The sequence below is a fragment of the Balaenoptera acutorostrata genome, chromosome 13, assembly GCF_949987535.1.
Source record: "Balaenoptera acutorostrata chromosome 13, mBalAcu1.1, whole genome shotgun sequence".
NCBI classification, from domain to species: Eukaryota; Metazoa; Chordata; class Mammalia; order Artiodactyla; family Balaenopteridae; genus Balaenoptera; species Balaenoptera acutorostrata.
The window spans coordinates 58,366,497-58,387,856 of NC_080076.1; the positions used below are offsets into that span (position 1 = coordinate 58,366,497).

Here is a 21,360-nt window from a genome sequence, read left to right on the forward strand (position 1 = left end):
CCCATGAGTGGTGCCTGCTGTAACCACCGCCCATGGCAGCTTTCCTTCTGATCACTGAGGGGTGTTGTTTCCTCTACCTGAATCTGTGTCAAGACACAATTCCACTGAAGGAGGACTGTAAGTTTCACTTTCCAGCCAAATAAACGGGCAGCTTAAAATTCCAGCCCAGCAGATCTGAGAACGAGCAAGGGTGGTGAGTGTGAGACCCAACTGTGTAAGTCAGATGGGAAGTGGCTTCAAATGGGAATAGGAATGTTAAAAGGATGCTGCTTGCAGGAAAATCGTTCATTTTAGACTCCAAGAAAACTTTTGGATGAAATGAGATTCAAAATGGGGATGCTTTTGCCCTACTACTTATTCTCTGGACCCAAGATGCCCAGGGTTGGTCAGATTTCAGAAAACATCCTTGCTGTTGCCTTGAGCTTCTAGCACGTAGAATGTTTAACTAGAAACAGGGCGTCTTCTCTTACTATCCCACTTTTTGGTTTTTTTGCTTGTGTGGGCTTAGCAATGTATTATTTTTTTTCCTCTTTCTTTTTTTGTCTCTCCTTTAGAGAAGGCTATTTTAGGACAACACAGCTCTATAAATTATAAGAGTTCACCTGTTATGGTCCTTGGTCTACAACTGGCAGCCACATAACTGGTTTTCAACATGGTCAACATCCTGTGTCCTTCAGATGAGGAAATCCCTTTAGAATTGTTTAAGTTTTCTATCAAGATTTATTTTTATTTATAGACCCTGAGCATTGCTCTGGGTCACTGAATGTAAATGAAAAAACCTGAAAAATTAAGCAGTGGAGAAACACGTTTATAAGGACGAACATGAATTCTATGAAAAGGGTTGGAATCCAATGGCAACTAATCACAGCGTAAAACTGGATCCATGGGTAATGGAGGGCTGCCCTGGGGAAATCGTCTTCCCTATGCCCAAGGGATAAGAATGCAGGAACGCGAGATGGACAGGGAATCTTTTACAGGCAACACAGTTTGTCTCTCCTGTGGGTTCCTGGAAATTCGCGGTAACTTACAGCACTTGGGTAAGTACCAGCACAGGACACTGCTGTTCTTCATCTGAGCCCACAGGTGCCCTGCCCAGGGACCACACCACCTCTCCTCCCTCCACCACTGAGTCCTGGACCTGGGCAACTCATGGCCCCTTGGAAAGAACCGCATTTTAGTGCTTTCTAAGCATTCACCTCGCTGAAGACTCCTTATTTGCACATTATTCTGTCTTCCGCCCTAATGTGAACTCCTCAAGGGATCTGACTGCTCGGCATCTAACCCAATGCCACACACGGAGTAAGTGCTCAATAAATGTTGAATGGATAAAACAGAAGGTGGGGGAAAACCCCATCAGTTTGCTGGCTCACTTACATGTCCCATGAATGCATTTGAGTGGATACTCCAAGACTTGTGAAAGAGGAACGGTACGCCTCCGGGAAGCAGGAGGAACGACACAGATTAGATGATGGGTTAGAAGAAAAAAGAAATTTGATTTCGGAAAACTATTTTCTCCAGTGTGGGAGTTTGTTATAATGGAATCCTGCCTTGGACATCCCTTATTCGGCTTGTGGGTGCTGAGAACGGCAAAACGGGCAAAGGAGAAAGAGATTTAGAAATGGTAAAAATGATTTTCAAGTCCCACTGCCTCTTCCATTCACTGCCTCCACCTCCTCTTCCTATTCCTCCAGAATGATCTTCTCACCTCCTAATCTGATCACGCACCTTCCCTGCCCAAAACTGTCTCCATTCCCATCAACATAAAGCCTGACCCCTTGTGTAGCCTGCCTGCACAGCCCCTCGGGGCCTTGATATGAATATCCCCCAGCCTCACTTCTATCCCCTCTCGCCATCCCCCAGGCTCTGGGCTACAACCCCCAGACCACCTGTGGTTTTCCTTACCCATCCTGCTCTTCTGTTCTTTATGACGTTTGTGTGGTGCTTACTTCCTCCACTTGGGGAATGCCCTTCGATGCCTAGTAATTCCTATTCATCCTTCAGAAGTCAACTGCTTCCCTACCCCACCATCTTATTCACCTCGCACAGCATCATACTGATGGAGCTCAGCCATTGTTTCCGCAGCCATCTTTCTAGTTACCGCCTCTCCCACTGTGGGGTGGCTTCCGTTACTCTTAAGGCCAATACACGTTCCAGTTTACAGCCAGCCTAGTGTTCATCCACAGTGAGCTTTATAATCTCCTAAAAATATAAATGCTGAACCACATGGAGGAAGTTAGGAGCTGGTTGCTGAGGGACAGTGGGCTGCATGCCCCTGGCTCTCAGACCCATGATCTCGGGCTGTCTAAGAGGTTGATTCATCTCAGGGTGTAGCTCTGACAGGGGCGAAGGATCTGACAGCCTCCTGTGGACCCTCCTATGTGGCAATAGTTTACCGCTTACCTGGGGTGTTTCCCACCCTATTTTAACTTTTCTGCTCAGCCTAAGAAATCTCCCCCTTTGTTTTGTTTTCTCAGAAAATAAGGGCAGGTTGTTATGCTTGTTCTTAGCAACTAGATGGAAGCAGCCCACACATATGAAATAGGAATTAAATGCTAGAACTAGGATTCAATTGCCAAGGAATCATGGGCTGAGGAAGAATTCTAAGAGGGGCGCCCCAAGCTCCCAATGGGCCAGCAGTGTCCTAGGGCATCCACCGCCCACTATGGGCTTTCTTCTTGCTCTGTCAGGATTCGTTTGTGGGCTTCCTATCTTTCTGCTCAGCCAAGCCCTCTGAGAACAGAGGATGATGTTCATCTTTGCATCCCTAGGACCCAGCACTGGAGCTGGCTCAGAGCACAGTACCCCAGTACTGACATATAATGAGAAAGTTATTTCCATTTCAATTCTCTTACAATCCATTGAGTTTAGTCAAAGCAGAAACGTCTCTGCTTATTGATGGTATGTTTTTAAATCTCTTTTTTGCTTTTCCTCCCTTTTAAGCAGGCTTCAGCAGACACAGCATCTACCTAAGTGATTAACTTGTTTTGTTTTGCTTATTCTTAGTTTCATGGTTAACTTCTGTTGGAGGCAAGGCAAGTGGAAGTGACATCAAACTTCTTTTGAAAAAGATAATGTATTTAAACTGAAAATGAGTCTACTTGTAAAAAAATATTAAGTAAAAAAATAACACCAGGAGAAGCAGATGTGGCAAAAATCACGATGGTGGTATACAAATGATGGATGTTTGGAAAACGGTGGCATACAGCTAACGCTCGGTAATTGTTAATTTAATGGATAAATGGACCTCTCTCACATCTCCCCTCTTCTTTTGACTTCTCTAACTTCCACGCCAGATCTGGCTCTGTCTCTAGTTTGTATGACGACAATGATCTCCTATTCTGAGCTCTATTCCTGCCTCTAGCCTCTGCTCAGCTCCCCCATGCGCAAGCCTCACCTACTCACAAACGTTCCATGGTTCCTTCTTGCTTATAAAGCCTTGACTTCAGACATTCAAGATCCTTGATAACCTCGCTCAAATCTATTTTCCAAACGCATCAGCCCAAGCTCCTCTGCATAAACTGTGTGGGTATTTGTTATTCCTAGAATATGCTTGGTATCTTCTTGGCCTGAAGACTCTAAGTGGAAAACCCTCAGATTCCTACTCATCTTTTAAGACCCATTCCAACTCTCCTCCCTCCATGAAGCCCTCTTTGTTTATTCCATCCGGGGGTGATCTGCCTCTTCTCTGAGCTCTGACAGCACTTAGCTGTATGTGTACATTATATTTAAGGTATTCGTTCAGTGTTTTCCTAAGTGCCCTGTTTTCTCTTTCGGATTGCAGGCTCTCAGAAGGCAAGAACCGATTCTTAGGCATCTTTCTGCCCCCGCCCTATTTTTGTTGACTAAATACCTTAGTGACTGAAATTAATAAATAAATGGGGATATCTGGGAATATGCCGAAGTAAGGCAATGCAGAAAATCAGCGCACTGCTTACTCCACTGAGTAAATGCAAACTCAGCAGAAGGGAAAGCTCACTAGGAATTTGAATGTGGCAATTCAGCCAATTTGTCTAAATCTGCCTCCTTTAAAAAAATGATATGTAATAATATTAAAAATAATTTTTCCAATGAACATTATTTATTCAATATAATATAGTCCAAATCTTTCCATTTTAGAGGCAAGAAAATTGAGATAACACTATGAATATAATATATGGACATATATAAACTTATATATGACCAGCCCAGTGTTCACACTGCAAATATGCACAGGGAAAAATGGCCCGTTGGTTCTTTGCAGAATGTGTTTCAAACCGCAGAGGAATCACACCCTTTAAAATTCCCTTAACCTAGATACAGCCATAAACAATAAGAGCCGTATTTGTATTACGTGGCCTGCTCCTCTGGGTCTGATATTGTTGGCTGTTTATAGGAACACTGGGCTCGTTACGCTCACCATTCCTTCCAGGTGGAGTGATATTATCACGGAACACATTTCAAAGAAAATCCTTGTATAATAGCTGCCTCTGACCTTTAATTGTTGCTTTGTTTCATACCAGATGCCTCATCAGGAAAACAGCGATCCTGAAATGGCAGAGGTAACATTAAGTAACATTCGTATGTCAAGAACTATTCAGCAAAAAACACACAAGACAAAAAAAAAAGAGATTATCCTGTGGCTGACTATTGGACTTAGTGAAATTTTACTGGCATGATTTCCCAGAGAGATGGGTGCCTTTTACAAGGAAACACCAGTAATAAAGCCTACAACTCTGAGCTGGAGGAAAAGTTTTCCTTCCTGACCCTCATCTGGTGAGAATTCCCTTTCGCTCCACTTTATACCAACAGAATTGAGGGGATCCACTCTCAGGCACAGCGTTTAGGTTACGTGTTGACAAATTCTCTCAGTAACCAAAGGCTGTGAAGGATGACATATGAGATCAGAATCCTTTTGCAGGGTGCTACCCAGACAGATGCTAAACAGGGCATCTTGCTCCATAGCCATGGGACTAAGCAGTGCAGGGTAAGATCGAGAACAGATTGGGGTTGCTCTGGGGTCAACAGTGGTAATATGGTCCAGTAGGTGGCACTAGACCTGGTGAAATCTACAACCACTGCAGCAATGCTGGCTTGGCTTCAGAATGACCTCAAACTTTAAGGAAATATAATTTTAGGAATTTTATTTATTCTTCTGGGGTCCTCAAGCTTGGGGTTAAGCCAAGGTTAGGCTGGGCCTCTGAGGATGCTGATGGAAAAATGGAGTCCGTGGATTTCATCTGGTCCTGCCTCCAAACTTCAATCTATAGAGTCAGACTGTAATGGCATTGATCACATGCATTCTTGGAGCTGCCATTCAGTGAGTTTTCAGTGATGATTAAACAATCCATTCAAATTGGGAGAAAATGCACTTGATCTTTTTATAGTTTAACCACTTAATGAATCAGTACTTGAGGAAGAGACGGACCTCATAATTAAAGCAAAGCTGTCAAGACTAAATATTTTGTTCTTACAAAAGAGTATAATTTCTATAATTCTTAGCTGTTAATACATTTAATGTTAGTCACTCCTTAAAAAGACTTGAGATTAGTCTTTCAAGATACACTTTGGTTCTTGCTCACTTATCCCTTGCACATAAAATAAAAGAGGAATAAAAATATGAGCCTTATTCACTTGGTAGATAGAGGTAAATGCGTTTTCTGGACAAATTCTGTACATGAATTTGCAAGGTTTCTTGGTAGAAAGACCCAACTCTCTTATTCTTTATTATTATTCACTCCTAGTACCATCTGTAATCTCTGTTCCATTTTCTCTGGATAGTCTCATCACTGACATTATAAAAATAAATCAAGAGAGTTGAAATGTATATGCATCAAGGGAGGGACCAGAGAGCTAATAGAGATAATTTGGAAATCACTTCTACCAATACAAATATTGTACACAATTTTTTAAGTAATTGTAGTTTATTGGTGGTCATTTCTTGGTGCCAGGGAAAACATCAAAAGGAGGTTCTGCTAACAACATTATAAATCAACTATACTCTAATAAAAATTAAAAAATAAAAAAGAAGATTCTGGTAAATTTCCATACCCTTCCTGACTTTGTTCAAGCTTTTGTCTTTTAAAAATAATCCCCATTGCTTCTCTGGCCATTTCCAATACCTTGTTTGTTAAAAGCCTCAATTAGCCAACGATGTAGGCTAGGGAATTTGGAGATAGAAAGGACCACAGAAATAGCTGGGCTAGAATTTCCCCAAAGTTGTTTTCCGTGGATCTCTAATCCTGAGAGAGATTCTATGAGGAAAAAAAGAAAAGAAAAAAAGAGAGATTTGGTGCAATATATTTGGGGGAAGCTGGCTATTATATCCTCTTTTTAGACATTCACAAACCCTTTAGCCTATTAAAGGCTGTGAGGTTTTTCAGTAAAGAAACCTTTTAAACATTTTTACCCCAGCATTTTGTAAAACTGTCTGGTCACTGAATCTTTTGAAGACTACCTCTTGCATAGCACAGGGAGATCAGCTCGGTGCTTTGTGACCACCTAGAGGGGTGGGATAGAGAGGGTGGGAGGGAAACGCAAGAGGGAGGAGATATGGGGATATATGTATACATATAGCTGATTTACTTTGTTATACAGCAGAAACTAACATACCATTGTAAAGCAGTTATACTCCAATAAAGATGTTAAAAAAAAAAAAAAGACTACCTCTTGCCATTTTTCAGAATGATCATCCTGCAGAGCAGACCTGAGGAATCGGGGGTGGGGGGATGCCAAGTCCCCCATTTCACGGAAGAAGAAACTGAGCACAATTCACCCCTTTTCCACCTAAACCACGTTGACCCACGAGAACTTTGGGTGAGTATGGACAATAGGATTCGAAGCTGAAGAGGACTTAGTCTAGCTTCATTAAAAAAAAAAAGAAAAAAAATTTTAAAAAACCTTGAACTCTAGGAAGTTTACTTGATTTACGCAAAGTCATGAATGAAGCAGTGTCCGTGTCTAGAATCTAGAATTTCCTCACTTCCACTTTCTCTTTCCCCCATCAAAAAGTGCTCTTTTCGCTACATGAGGACATTTTTCTGAAATTATCATACCTTGCATTTTGCTTTATCTTAGGGTGAATCTTTTTTCTTAGTGCAGCAGAAACCCTTTTCACAAAACACCTAACTCCCTTCCCAGCTTAATGGACCCTCTTCATCCTCTCTGGAGAAACAGCTAGGCTGCCCACGGCACAGGGAACGCTCACACTATCAAGCTACTTTAGAGCTTTTCTAGACTTTTCCTCAAATCTATTTATGTCAGTCTAACATGGCATTACGATTACTTAGTTCAATTAAGTATTACAAAGAGTGTTGAACTATGAATGCAGAAAAGCCATTTCTCTAAAATCTCTTCAAAAAAGAGTTTAAAGAAATTGTTTCTCTTTCAATTTAGAAAGCTTTGTGAAGGTTGACAAGACAAAGTGTTGTTAAAAATTGCTGCCAAAGTAGTTGTGGGTGAGACAAGTGTAAATCATGGAAAAAATAATGACAGTTTAGAAGGATGCCGCGTTCAGATGGTTTTGCACATCCCAACCTAAAGAAAACCGAAACCAGAATTTGTAGGTAATACGTCATGAATGTGGCTCATGTAGGAAAGATGGCTTGGAACTTCAATCAACAGATTCATTTAAAAAAAGGCCTTAATGCCTCATGAAAGGTTAGTGAATGAATAACCATTTACATGTTTTAAGTCAAAACTAAATGGTTTTTTTCATATGATATCACTTGTATGTGGAATCTAAAATATGACACAAATGAACTTATCTACGAAACAGAAACAGACAGATATAGAGAACAGACTTATGGTTACCAAGGCGGAGAGGGAGTGGGGGAGGGATGGATTGGGAGTTTAGGATTAGCAGGTGCAAACTATTATATATAAAATGGGTAAACAACAAGGTCCTACTGTATAACACAGGAAACTATATTCAAAATTCTATTATAAACCATAATGGAAACGAATATGAAAAAGAATGTGTGTGTGTATACACACACACACAAACACACACACATAACTGAATCACTTTGCTGTATAGCAGAAATTAACACAACATTGTAAATCAACTATGCTTCAATAAAAGAAATTTAAACAAACAAACAAAAAACCCCACAAAGGAATTCAATTTATATTGGAGTCACCAGGAAGACTTCTCAGAAGTGACGCTTAAACTGAGAGCTGAAGGATAAGTAGGGACAAACTCAGCAAAGAAGCGAGGGAAAAGATGTGCAAAGGCTATTTGGCAGGAGGGAGCACGGCAAGTCCAAGGAATTGAAGGAAAGCCAAAGTGGCTGGAAGACAGAGAGTGGAGGAGGTAGCACAATGGGATATGAGACTATAATAGGGTAATTTATGCAATTATATTCAGAATTAGTTACTTTGGTCTCTAAAGCAAAACTACGGTGTAGACTATAGCAGTAAAATAAATGACAAAGTGTGTAGTATGTTCCTCTCTCATCCCAGATTAAGTTGCTTTTCATACTTTGTACTCTGATTCTGGTCCAGCTACTTTTGCTTTCTCTTATATAGCTGGCCTCCATGCCTGCACCTTGCATATCAGCTGCTGTTTTCAGTGTTTTACTTTTTTTTTTTTTAACATCTTTATTGGAGTATAATTGCTCAAACCTAAATGTTTGAGGGCAGCGTTTTTAAATGACTCTTTGCTTTATCTAGCCTTGTAAAATAGGTGACTACCAGTATAAACAAATCAAACAGTTTAGAGGGATTGTTATTATGCGTCTAGGCATTAAAAAAATACTTATTTAAAGTGTTAGGAAACCGCCACATTCCTGTGTGGCAGGTTAAAATTTCGAATTGCTCTGTGTTGTATTTTCTCTCTCTTGATTCCCTGGCTCCTCTGACCATTAAAACTAGGCGAGGGTGAAGCTAATGGCCCCAGGGTAGGAAGGACAGAAGGGGACACAGAGAAAGCAGGAATGAAAACGTCCTCAGCTCAGAAGGGGTCATTAGGAACGTCTTGACTGGACACTGCGGGGACCAGACACAGGAGGGAGAAAAGCCAGACACAGGAGAGTCTGCAACGCTTAGAGTACAGTTTACAAAATAAATCCGAGAGGAGAGAGCTTGAAGGGTGATTCTACGGAAGTGTTTTCTTACTGGGAAAGCCAGAGATAGCAGAGATAAAAGATCTTATTGGGACACCAGAGAGTTTAAAAGGTGACAGAATGAGAGACCAGAGTTTCTGATCCTTTATTGACAGTAAAAAAAAATAGAGTTTACTTCTTGATCCACTATACAAAAAAAAAGAAATACAGCAAATGTTCTCTTCTAGTTGACCCTATCCCTATTGGCTCCCATGTAATTTAAAAATGCTGGCTGTGAACACTAAATTATTTCTTGACCTACAGTTTAGAAAACAGTGTGTAAAAAAAGACCAGTGTGAAGTCAGGGAGTGTGGTGTCTCCAGCTCTGTTCTTCTTTCTCGAGATTGTTTTGGCTCTTCGGGGTCTTTTGTGTTTCCAGACAGATTTGGAAAGGAGGCTCACCTCTCACCCTATCAACCCCTAGGGTCGAAACCTGGCGTGGGCTCAGGTGAGACAGGCCTGGGAGCGTCACAGATCTCTGCCTGCATCCCACGCTTGGAAAGATGGCAAGCCTACTAGGGAGGCCTCATAGGTTTGATTCACGCTGGGATTGGTGAGGGTCCAGGGCTGACTCGGTGGACGGGTGACCTCAGAGAGCCCCTCCCTCCCTCCCTAACTGGGAGAGGAAGGAACAGGGTTGAGTAGTTGCAGAAGTGCTGAAAGAACCAGAGGCCCGAGGTGCGGGCGGGGAGGACACAGGTGCTCCCACTTCATGACCAGAGGCTGCGGTGCGGACCACAGGTGTTACCAACACTTGGTAGCACGGAGGCCCCGAGGGCCGGGGAGGAGACGCCGAGGAGGAGGAGGAGGAGGCAGCCCCGCGTGGGACGCTGCGTAAGCCTCCCCGCGTGAAGAAAGAACACCTCATTTGACCAAATCTCTCTCTAAAAGAGAGAACCTCACGCAGCCTGACTGTTAACTTTCACGGCGCAAGTATCCCAAGTTCTCCATCTGGACTGGAGCCGGGGGTCTCAAAGGTAAGCTTAATTTACTTGCAGCAAAGAAGAAAAAGTTACGTTCCTGCACACGTGATGTGTAAGGGCAGATTTTAAACCTGATATACCTGCATGAAAGAATTTTGGGTGTATGAAAGCCACACGTAGTTCCTACTGTTTTTTTATTATTTTTTTTAATTTTTTAAGTTCCTACTGTTTTTTAACACAACTCGGTGCCAGTGTTCTAGACACTGTACTGAACATTGAGTCAGACATAATTCCCTGTTCGTTTGGCTCACGGGCAAAATGAGAACACAATATACAAAGAGTGTGATGGGAAACAGGATAGATGCGTGGTTATGAATGTGACATAATTAGGAAGTACGAATAAAAAATCTCCTGACGTGTTATTTAGGGGTAACTTACATGGGACGAAAGCTGTGCCCTCCTAAGTCATTGATTAAACATCTCACAAGGAGTGTATAACTATCGAATTTTGCTCTTAACTCTGGCTGTGATTCAGGATCGTCAGCGGCACCCTTGAGAAAAGATTTCGGGCCCCCCACTCGTGAAAACCTGGGGTTTGGCCTGGCCGTCTGTTTTTTCAGAATGTTCCCTTGGCGATTCTGCTGTGCTGCTCCCATTGGTAGCCACTGCCATGGAAGGTTGTTTTTTTTAAGAGAGTCTCTATTTATGCCTGATTATTCTTTTATGTGGCATTCGTAAGAGGGGAGGAAACATTTAGGCTATCTCACAAATATGATTTCTCAGTGAGAAAATATCCTTAAACAGAATGTTATCATGTAGCATCCAATTTTGCATTAATTAGCATACACTTTTAATAAACTTTGTGAAAAGTAACTTACAAAAATGTGTTTGAAGCATCATGCTAGGGACAGCGTATTCCTAAATCTTGAACAATAAATTTTGTCTGAGGCGAAGGTCTGGATATTTTAGTTTTTAAGATGCTTGAGCCACAGTCACGGGTGCCTCTCTGATTTTGTTCTTCATAGTTCGGGTGGCAAGGTGTGTGTGTTGAGGAAATTCTAGCTTGAGTTGCTGAAATCAGTAGATGCAAAGCATACTATCTAAAAATAGGTGGTGGTGTTTGGTTAGAATATGGACTTTTAAGTTAGAAATGAACTTCTGTCTGCTTGGAAAAATCTCAGTAACAGTGATAATTCTATACTCAAGACCACCTGGCTGCTTGTTTATTGCGACGATAGCCTTTTGCTATACAAGGCAAAGGGCAGCGGTAAAAGTTCTGGCTTAAACAGCTGAAAGCAATTGCTGAAGATCTTTCCTAAGTGAGGTGTTCTTTTTTTTTCATGTCATTAAAACTTTTTTATTGTGATAGAATACACATATCATAAAATTTACCATCTTAAACATTTTTAAAGTACACAGTTTAGTAGTGTTTGGTATATTTACATTGTTGTGAAACAGACCTCCAGAACCTTTTCATCTGGCAGCACTGAAACTCTATAGCAATTCGACAACTCCCCCTTGCCCTCTCCCCCAAGCCCCCTCCCCCCAACCCCCATTCTATTCTCTTTATTTATAAATTCGACTACTTTAGATGCCTCGTGTAAGTGGAATCATACAGTATTTGTCCTTTTATGGCCGGCTTATTTCACTTAGTATAAGGTCCTCAAGGTTCATCCATTTAGTAGCATGTGACTGAAATTTTCGACTGCAGGCAAGAAAGACTTCTGAAGTCATAGCTTCCAGGTTTTTAGCACCTAAGTTTTCTCATTCAAGACCTGAGATCACATAAACCAAATGGCTGGATGGAAGTTGAGGTTTAGTCCTTGACTAGTCATAAGTTCATCTGTACTTTCGTATTAAATTCATGTCATGGGTTACCTCATCTTGATGGACCATTAACTGCAACTTGTATTCTCAGGCTGAGTTTTAAAAGGGACCAGCTGTCTAGAGGTGACACCTAATGAACCCTGGATGCTGGTTTGCTATTACTGACCATGGATCTTTTCTTCCTACTTTTGATTTCTTTTTATTAGTGATAATTACTTCTATTTCACTGGGAGAGTGGTTGAATAAAAAAAGAAAACACTTGGAACTGCAAAACTTTATAGGTTTCTCTTTCTCTTGGTTCTTCCAAGTAGACAGTGTTAATCATGGGTAAATTCCTTGAACAGCAAGGACCATACGTCTCCATTTTTGCCGCCTCTTTGGTGTACGGCACACAGAAGGTGTTCACTTATTGACTGCCTGCCTGAGACACCTTCTGTGTATATTCACTTTTCTATTTACCAAGAATGCTGGAAAACTCTATGAGAAGTATATAGCCCATACATGATTTTCTCTTGTCTAGATATCTAACTATGGTATGTTCAAGTGGTTTTGAGTTTTCTAGAAGAAATACTTTTTCTTCCTATTTTTAAGCCAAGTTAAGTTCAAGGCTTATATTGACAAACTTCAGCTTTCTTGATCCGGCATTATTTCTGATGGGTTTAATGAGAGGTTCTTGAGAATGCCCTTCTGGTGGCCAAGGAACAGGAAGAAATCATTTGCTATTCTTTCACAGTTAAAAACTTTTTACAGATTACCTAGTATTCCTAGCTAATATTAAGGAATCATTAAAATATCTTTCCAATGAGAATGTGCATTATCATGTCATTATTCAAATCGTAAAGAGTCCCCAGGGCAGTAATTGGAAGATGTTATCTGTTATCAGCAGGACAGCTTTCTCTCCATACCCCCGTTTTCAAAGAAGTGAAAATGTAATGCGTTTGCTGGCAGTTTCGATGTTGGTATGATCCACCACAAGTGATTTTAAAACAAGGCACGCAGAGTTGGGTTTGGCTTTAAAAAAGAAAGTCAAGAAGTCCAGACCAAAAATTTCATCCATTAAAACCTGCTGTTTCCTATCAGCCAAAATTCAAATTGGATAACAACTTAGAACAAAACACAACCTTTGGGTAAGTGACCTCAGGTGGACTAAGGTTTTTACTGCCTTCTTAGTGGACTCTAGAGCAATGAAAACTCTATAAATAACTCCCTAGGATAAGGCAAAATTGGTGATTAGAAATCACTGCCATCTGCTAGCGCCTGCCGCCTTGGCAGCATCTGGGGGCCGTCAATGGTGAAGTGGGATCCATTGCCAGCCTCAATGGAGTGATTCACCTCCTCTCCCAGATAGAAATAAAGGATTGAGAAGGGATGCCTCATTTTCTAAATATATGAAAATATTGAAGAAAATTAGAATAGGAATCTTTCTGATGTCATCAGTAGTGTCTAAAAACCGTGAATGCTAACAAAAGCCTGGGTGGAGGTGGGAGAATTTCTGCAAAACCTGCGAGGATGATTGCTTGCTGGGAATTAGAAGGAGTCAGAGTTCTGATTTTGGTCCACGAATTGCTTGAGGATAAGACATTGAAACCCTCCCGAGTTTAATTTCTCCAGCTGTGAGCTGAGAAAGCCCCGGCTTAATTAGGCGAGTACAAATAGAGCAAAGAGGTAAGTCCTACTAGAAAGTTCTGGATGGTAAATGCCTACCAGGTCAAATGGCTCGCTCTCTGAAGACAAAAAAAAGTTTACTGGGCACCTAGTTTTGAGTCCATTTGGGCCACATTCCTTGTTTTACATGAACTATGCAGGCCTCTAGGATGAAGCCTGGATCTTACACATACTTGATTTTTCTCAGCACAGTGGTCGGCTTACAGTACTCAGTGTTTGTGGAACTGAATTGATTTTGCATAAATTATCTCATACAAATTAGGGAAAAAATTTCTTCTGTTGGTAGGTGAAGTGGATGGTGGTAGTAATCATGCAAAGAAGGTCAAGATTGGATCCTTATGAAAAAGGATAGTATGACTGAATTTCCCTTCATTTTATTTTTGTATTTTAAAAAAATTTTATTGAAGTATAGTTGATTTACAGTGTTGTGTTAATTTCTGCTGTACAGCAAAGTGATTCAGTTATACCTATATATATAATTTTTCATATTCTTTTCCATGATGGTTTATCACAGGATATTGAATACAGTTCTCTGTGCTATACAGTAGGACCTTGTTGTTTATCCATCCTATACATAATAGTTTGCATCCGCTAATCTCAAACTCCCAGCCCTTCCCTCCCTCACACCCCCTCCCCCTTGGCAACCACAGTCTGTTCTCTATGTCTGTGAGTCTGTTTCTGTTTCATACATAGGTTCATTTGTGTCATATTTTAGATTACATGTGTAAGTGATATCATATGGTACTGATGTTTGTCTTTCTCTTTCTGACTTACTTAGTATAAGCTCTAGGTCCATCCATGTTGCTGCAAACGGCATTATTTCTGAATTTCCCTTCATTTTCTATGGTGATCAGGAGAAATGTATTCCCCACACACTGTCAGTAGATGGATTCGAACTCAGAATAAGTAGGAAGTTGCTCACCTTCAAGATGTACAGTGACTAGAGGATTGCTCACGGTGGGGTATACGGTGACATGGCATGTGATAGCTCACTGAATCACCTGGCAAGGAAATGACATAAATTTTCAACCGTACAACACGGCAACCTAATGAGCTGAGTAATGGCTCCTCGGTGAAATATTTAGCCAGAACTGAAGTAAATCCTGATTCCTTTTACTGAATCATAGCACTTCCCTTGCCTCTTTGGCAGCCCAGCTGCAGAAAGAGAGGTTAATTGATAACGTCTACTTAGCTGCTCCAGGCTCAGCCTATGCCAGGGGTCGAAAATGTACTTAATGCCAAATTAGTATCTTTGTGTAAGGTCAATGGTAGTTTGTTCTCAAAGAGGACCTGGACCTGCCGCATCCGTATCACTTGGGACCTTGTTAAAGATGCAGATTCTCAGACCCCAGGCCTAGTGAATCAAGCCGTTTAAACAAGTGCTTCAGGTGATTCTGATACCTGCTGATGTTTTGAAACCCCTGATCTCTGATACTTAATACTCTGATGCACAACTAAGGCCCACTTTGATTCAGAAAATAAAATATTACATTCCATATGAACTTGGATATTGAAACTTCAACAAGCCAAAATTGAACTTCTTGTACTCCTAATAGCTCTAGCGCTTTACCTAATGTGGCCCATCTTGCAGGGTGGGGGGCAACTTCAGTTCACACCAGTCACTGTGGCCCGAGCACCTGCTTCATGTAAAGCTCGGCACTGGATGCCAAGGGGCTGTCGGGTGGCATGAAGGAATCAGACGAGCTCTTTCCTTCCAGGGTCTTACAATCAACTGGGGGTATTTTTTAATTTTTAAAAAAATTTTTTATCTTACATTGGCGTATAGTTGATTTACAGTGTTGTTAGGTTCAGGTGTACAATAAAGTGATTCAGTTATACATATCCATATATCTATTTAAATGCATAAACACATGATATAAATATACAGCATTGCATAAGCTCCCTGGAGAAATGCAAAGCCAGGGAGGGGACAGGGGTTGAGCTCAAACAGAAACAGGTGGTGCTGTGGGATGCCGGTGAGCCTGGCCAAGCCAAGGCGAGCCCCCTTTCTGTGCCCTTGTTTCTTTGCTTCTAGAACAGTCTGAGATGGGGCTAGAATTGGATTTGGAAAGGCCCCTTGCTGACTTGGAGGGGTTGGGAGTTGGGGGAAGCTGAGTCGGGGCAACTCTGTTATCTCTTCTGCTTCAACCAGAACAGCAACTTGTGTCTGTTTGTCTATCAGACCCCAGTGTAAGTTTTTGTTTGGAAACAAAAAGTTTCACAGCTGAAGAAAAAATAATCCCCAGACTCGATGATGTCAGGTTTGTTCCAGCTCTGCAGTTCTGTGGCCTCTACTTCTCTATAAGGTTCTGGGAGGACTCAGTAGTAGGAAGAGGTACCCTGAATTATTTGAGGGAAATTGTTATGGAACTACAAGGTGAGATAATATTCCTGTCAAACACAGCTTCTGTTTATTACTCAAAGTGGGATATAAAAGTAGTGAATTCCTGAATTTTCCTTAAGAGGCATATAATTACTTTTTCTGTTTTCTATCCTGATTTAAGAACAGAGAATGACTTCTATGGCAGGACTGAAATACAGACCCTTTTGGACTTGGACCAAAATTTCAAAAGAGATCAAAATCTCAACTGAAGGAAGAAAAATTTCATAGAGTTCAAGTTCTCATTTCTCCTTAAACTAAATTACCCTCTTCAGTTAGTCTATTCATGAATAATCAGTGACTGAAATTATGTTCCCTCCCTAATCCACTGCCATATGTCTTGCTAGCTTAAAACCATTATAATAAAGATGACATTTTTTCCTCAAGCAGAAACCAAGAGAGTAGTACGCAGTAAATGACAAATGGGAAATGCATAGCTAGTTTGGACTGGAAAACTTATGTTTTACTTTCATAGCAATTTACCAACTCCGTCTTAATTAAAAGCCCTTCCAATGCTCACTATGGCTTCTTTTAAAAAAGAGGTTTTTTTTTTTTTTTTGGCTGCGCCGCATGGCATTCGGAATCTTAGTTCCCTGACCAGGGATTGAACCCGTGCCTCCCTGCAGTGTAAGTGGGAAGCCCTAACCACTGGACCGCCAGGGGAGTCCCTAAAAAAGAATTTTAATAGTTTTATTATAAGCTGAGTGTAATAAGCTCAGCTATGACAATTATGTACAAGAATAACTGAGAATACTTAAAGCACACGGAATGAGCCGCAGTCAGAGGCCTTGGCAGCGAACCTCATAGAGACCTGGTAGAAAGATGCCAAGTCTCTGCACCAGAGCTCAGGGAAGAAGTAGCCCCCGTTAGGACCTAAGGAGGTGATCAAGAAGATTAAAAAGGAACCAAGAAAGTTGGAAAGGAAAAGAAACAAAGATGGAAACTGCTAGTTGCAACTGAAAAAGGCATTTTAGAACCGAATCTCAAACAGAAGATGTGATTGACCCGTTCTTAGGAATGCTTTTGTAAGCTTGGAGAGTTTCAAAATCAACTAAGCCTTTGATTTTGAAAATAACGATCACAAGGGGGAAGAAAAGATAAGGAAAACAGCAGACCAGCCCAGAACGGGCTACTTCTGAAATACCAGTTACAGTTGGATGCAATATTTGTAAATTCTTTCTGTTGGGAGAATGTCATTTTTGAAGACATTTTGCTGCCTTTAGAAAGAAGAGTGAGCTCTGACAAGTCTGAGACCTTTGGTGAGAAGAAAAGTCAATGAAAACAGAAGAGTCCCTGCTCTCTATTATAGCAAGATGCCCAACAGCCTGTAGAAATGATGCTGCACCAAACCATATCGCCCTTGTTCAAGTGAGCTAATTAGAAACCCCAGAGATACCCATAGACTTATAGCCAAACATCTGAGAGCTTGACTAGCTCCCCGTGCTGTCCACCACGGAATATGTTCAACTTGCTGGAAACTTGTCTGGTGCTAAATAGCCCAAGGACAGTGACGTTGCCTGAGAGACACCCACGGTCACGGCTGCACCAGCCAAATCTGCTTGTGCCCCCGTGCCTTCCCGGAGAACAGAGGAGCATATGGAACGTTCGGGATCCTTGACATCTGTCGAGAGTGGGCAAGCTGGCACATGCATTGCCAATCTGCACCGATGCTTGGGAGATGATAATTTCCATAGTGAGGGTCTGCTGCCCTCAGATAAGAACAGTTTTCAGATGGGGACGGGGAGAAGCCACGAAACAGAAGCAACTCTTGTTCTTCTCTCAGATCTACCCCAAGCTCTCATGGGTTAATCGATAGAACTTTGAGGGGAGAAAATCCTTACACCCTGCTTAGTTTGTCCTGAGCTTGAACATTCATTCACATGCTATAGAATATCATCATCACATTACTGTAAATAATAACGACATTTACTGAACTGCTGCCCAGAAACTCTTCCCTTTAACTTCTAAGAACTTGCACCGTGTGATATCCTCATGAGTGAAACTGAGACCTGTGGACCACTCTTCCATATCTACCTGTGTTCCTGACAAGTAAGGTATGAAGATGGCAGGGACCTCCCTGGTGGTCCGGTGGTTAGGACTCTGCGCTGCCACGGTAGGGAGCACGGGTTCGTTTCCTGGCTGGGGAACTAAGATCCCACAAGGCGTGCACGCGGCCAAAAAAGAAAAAAAAAAAAAATGGCAGTGGGAATTAATTTTATTAAAAAAAAAAAAAAACCCGGAATTCTGACCTTTCTAGCATCGTCCTTTATCACTCTGAAAATCTTACCCTTTCTCCTAACTTGGACCAACATCTACAAAATGAAACAATACAAAACATACAGTTAATATGACTACGCTATGTAAGGAGACGGATGGTCCAATGAGGTTACCATGATAGTTTCCGGTTCAAAACTTGTCCAAACTTATCACTGTGTACGTTGAAACTCCGGAGTTATTCTTTCAACCTGTCTGCCAACAGTTTATTTATTCAGCAGGATACCCTGAAAGACTAAACGTCTGTTTCAGATGCCCTGTTTAAGTTCGTTATATATTCCAAATCATCAAATCCTATTAAGAATTCTACAGTGCAGGTATTATTAATGTCCCCCTTTTACAAATGAGGAAAGTGTGGCACAAAGAAACAGGATAATTTACCCCCAAGTAATACAGACTGTAAACGGTGGGGGCCAGGAGACCAGTGAAGAAAGGCTGGCTCTGGAGTCTGTGTTTGTAACCACTAGGCAACACTGCCTCCCCCTAATCTAGGAGCTGATGCTTGCAGAGGGGTGGGAGGAACTAGTTGGTCACTGCAGTGGGGAGTGTGGATGCAGGTGAGGGTAGGATGGGTGGAAGGAGCATAGAAGCTGTTTCAAGTGCACTGTAGCGAACTGCCCAGAGAATGGGTGCAGTGTCCATTAGAGAGGCAGGGGTTTGCACTCGGGGCTGAAGGACTTGCAGACAGGGGGCAGCAGCATGCTGCCTTTGCGCCAGTAGATAAGAACCAGAAGAAGCCGCAGGTCAGTCTAAGAGTGATGGCTGCGGTCCAAGGAGCCTAATATCTTTCTCCATCATTGTTATCTTTATGTCCTCATTTCTGGAACAGTCACCTAAATATTTTACATCATATAATAGAGTAACGAGCGACACTAGTATTTATAAATGTGGACGTTCGTCAAGTCATTAGACATATACCTGGCCAGTCTCAAGGGTCTGCCCCATTCACCTGTCATTCGCTACTAAATAAATGGTGGCATAAGTAAGAGAAGACTTGGGCTTTGACAGTCGTTGAGCATATTCTGGGTGGTTCTTAAAGCAGCATTATGTACGTAAGGATATGGAGTAAATACTCTGCTACAGTAAATAATAATCACACTAAACTTACATTGTGAAAATTGTGTATATGGGAAAGTCAGTACCTGGGAAGAAAGGGAAAATGTCGGATATCAACATCACAGTGGACAAATAACACATTCTCCCTCAGACTGAGGATATGGGATTGTGGTGGTAGCACGAATTGTAGGAAGAAGGTAAAAAAAGGAAATCAGGTTCAAGGAGCTTGCTTCCCCTCTCCCCCCCCCACCTTTAAGCTGCCTTAAAGAGGAAGGAAACACTTTTACGGGTTTTCTCGTGTCTGACAAGGGGGGGAGGGTCTGGTAGAGAAGGAAGTGCTGGGATATTGACATTCTGAAGGATGGAGATGCTGCTGGAACGTCTGCGTTGTCCTGGTTCCTCTCAATCATCTCTGTTCAAGCTGAGCTGTGAGACATGCCTTACCTGTTATTACCGGGCTCTTGGACTGGCTGTGTGCTTTCTTGTTGTTGCTTAAATATCATGTCTGTTGCTATGAAAATGAAGCACTCCTGACGAAGGTTTGAAATACACACGCTGGCTACAGGAGACATTGGCACGCAGAGTAATTCTCGTTTTGAGCGCATCTACGTCAAAGCAGTCACTTCACCTCTCTGAGCCTCAGTTTCTTTGAAATAAGCAATGCTCTGTTAGATGTTTTCCAGGCTCTCTGCAGCCTGGAAGAGTCAGTGGAAAGTGACTAAACAACTGGCCTAACACAGGCATTAAAGGGGGAAAAGTAATCAAATGACATTCAGGGAGTGTATCTCAGAAGTTTTGATTCAGGAACTAGAGGTGCAGCCCGTTAGGCCATTAAATATGCTTCTGGAGCCCTTCCCCAACACATTTTCTCTGCTGAAAGCATGGTTTCTACCAGGGTTACGGCTGCTCCAGGGACTGGCATTCAGAGGGGGGACAAGGGCAGTAAGGGAACGTGGAAGGAGGAGAACCAGCGGGTGTCTATTGAAATAGAAGGAGCAGTGATGGTGCCCTGAACTGCTGGCGGTGGAGGGCTGGAAAGGAAGGGGCGGATGGAAGGAAAATGGAGAAACCGAATTGAGGAGGAAGGCAGGGCTCAGAAAAGGAGTGGCAGGCAGCACTTGGGGTCCCAACCATTCAGCACAGGTGCTTACAGGTTTCCAAGAGTGAAGCACAGGCCAGCTATGCAAAGGGATGGAGGAAACATTCGGATAATCTAAGACATGCACAGCCCAGTGAGAGTTTGGCCAAGATAACACACATGCTGTGTCAAAGATTCCTGGACGTGGAGTTGATCCACTAGAAAGATTGGTGAAGGCCTTGCCCCTTCTCTGGTCCTTGGTTTCACAAGCATCTTGAGTAATTATAATCTCCTTGGTAGGCACTTGGGAAAGACCTGCAATTCCCACATCTCACATCCTTAGCTTTGTTTGAAGGTTCCCCTTGGCAAATCTGTATCGCTTCCTTGGGAGTTATTAAGGGAACTCCATACCATCCACTGATGTTACCAAGTTTTCATGTTCAAGGGTAGCTCACTACAGTGCATCAGGGGCAGACTGGAGATTCTTGATGGGTTTAATTGGGAGTTAAGGCTGGAGAGTTAGGTTCAGGCTAGACTGGGAATGACTTTACGTTTTAAGTTACTGGATTGATAAGGGGGAGCTACTGATGGTTTCTGCACAAGGGGTACCACAGTCATCGTACTGCTTTACCAAGTTAATATGGAGGCAGTGGAAAAATGGATCCATTAAAGTAGGGTTCTTGAGTCATGCTATCAAATAGGAACCTGCTGAAATGTACTTAGATATAAGGCGATACAATTGTAATAGCCACTGTGATATGCCAGGCACGGTGCTAAATAAAGTGCTTGACCTGTATTATCTCACTTAATCCTTACAGCAACGCTACAATGTTATCACTTTCATTTTCCAGAAGTATACATAGAAGCTCAGAAAATCTAGGGCACTTGCCTAAGGCCACACAGCTAGTAAGTGACAAAGCCAGCTTTGAACAAAGACCCATCTGATTTCAAACCTGTGCTCAGAACCAGTAAACTAAGAAAATGACACTAATTAGGAAGAGCTGGTGTAAGACCCACTGTGAAATAGTGGGCATATGGTTAGATAAAGCTGCCTGGGAGGGGAGAGTCATTGCCTGA

At 42.0% G+C, this 21,360-nt stretch overlaps 1 protein-coding gene across 5 annotated transcripts in view; it reads right to left on the reverse strand.

The window, feature by feature from the left end:
* The window catches only part of DLGAP1 (DLG associated protein 1), an 855,942-nt gene that overhangs the window by 338,944 nt on the left and 495,638 nt on the right, over positions 1-21,360 (reverse strand). Inside the window, exon 1 of one of the 5 annotated variants that reach the window (XM_028168888.2) lies at positions 4,397-4,465. The exons of the other annotated variants lie outside the window; for them this stretch is intronic. The gene's annotated coding sequence lies outside the window, so the exon portion shown is untranslated. Of the gene's footprint in view, positions 1-4,396; positions 4,466-21,360 lie in introns of those variants that run through there. 5 annotated transcript variants of the gene reach the window in all.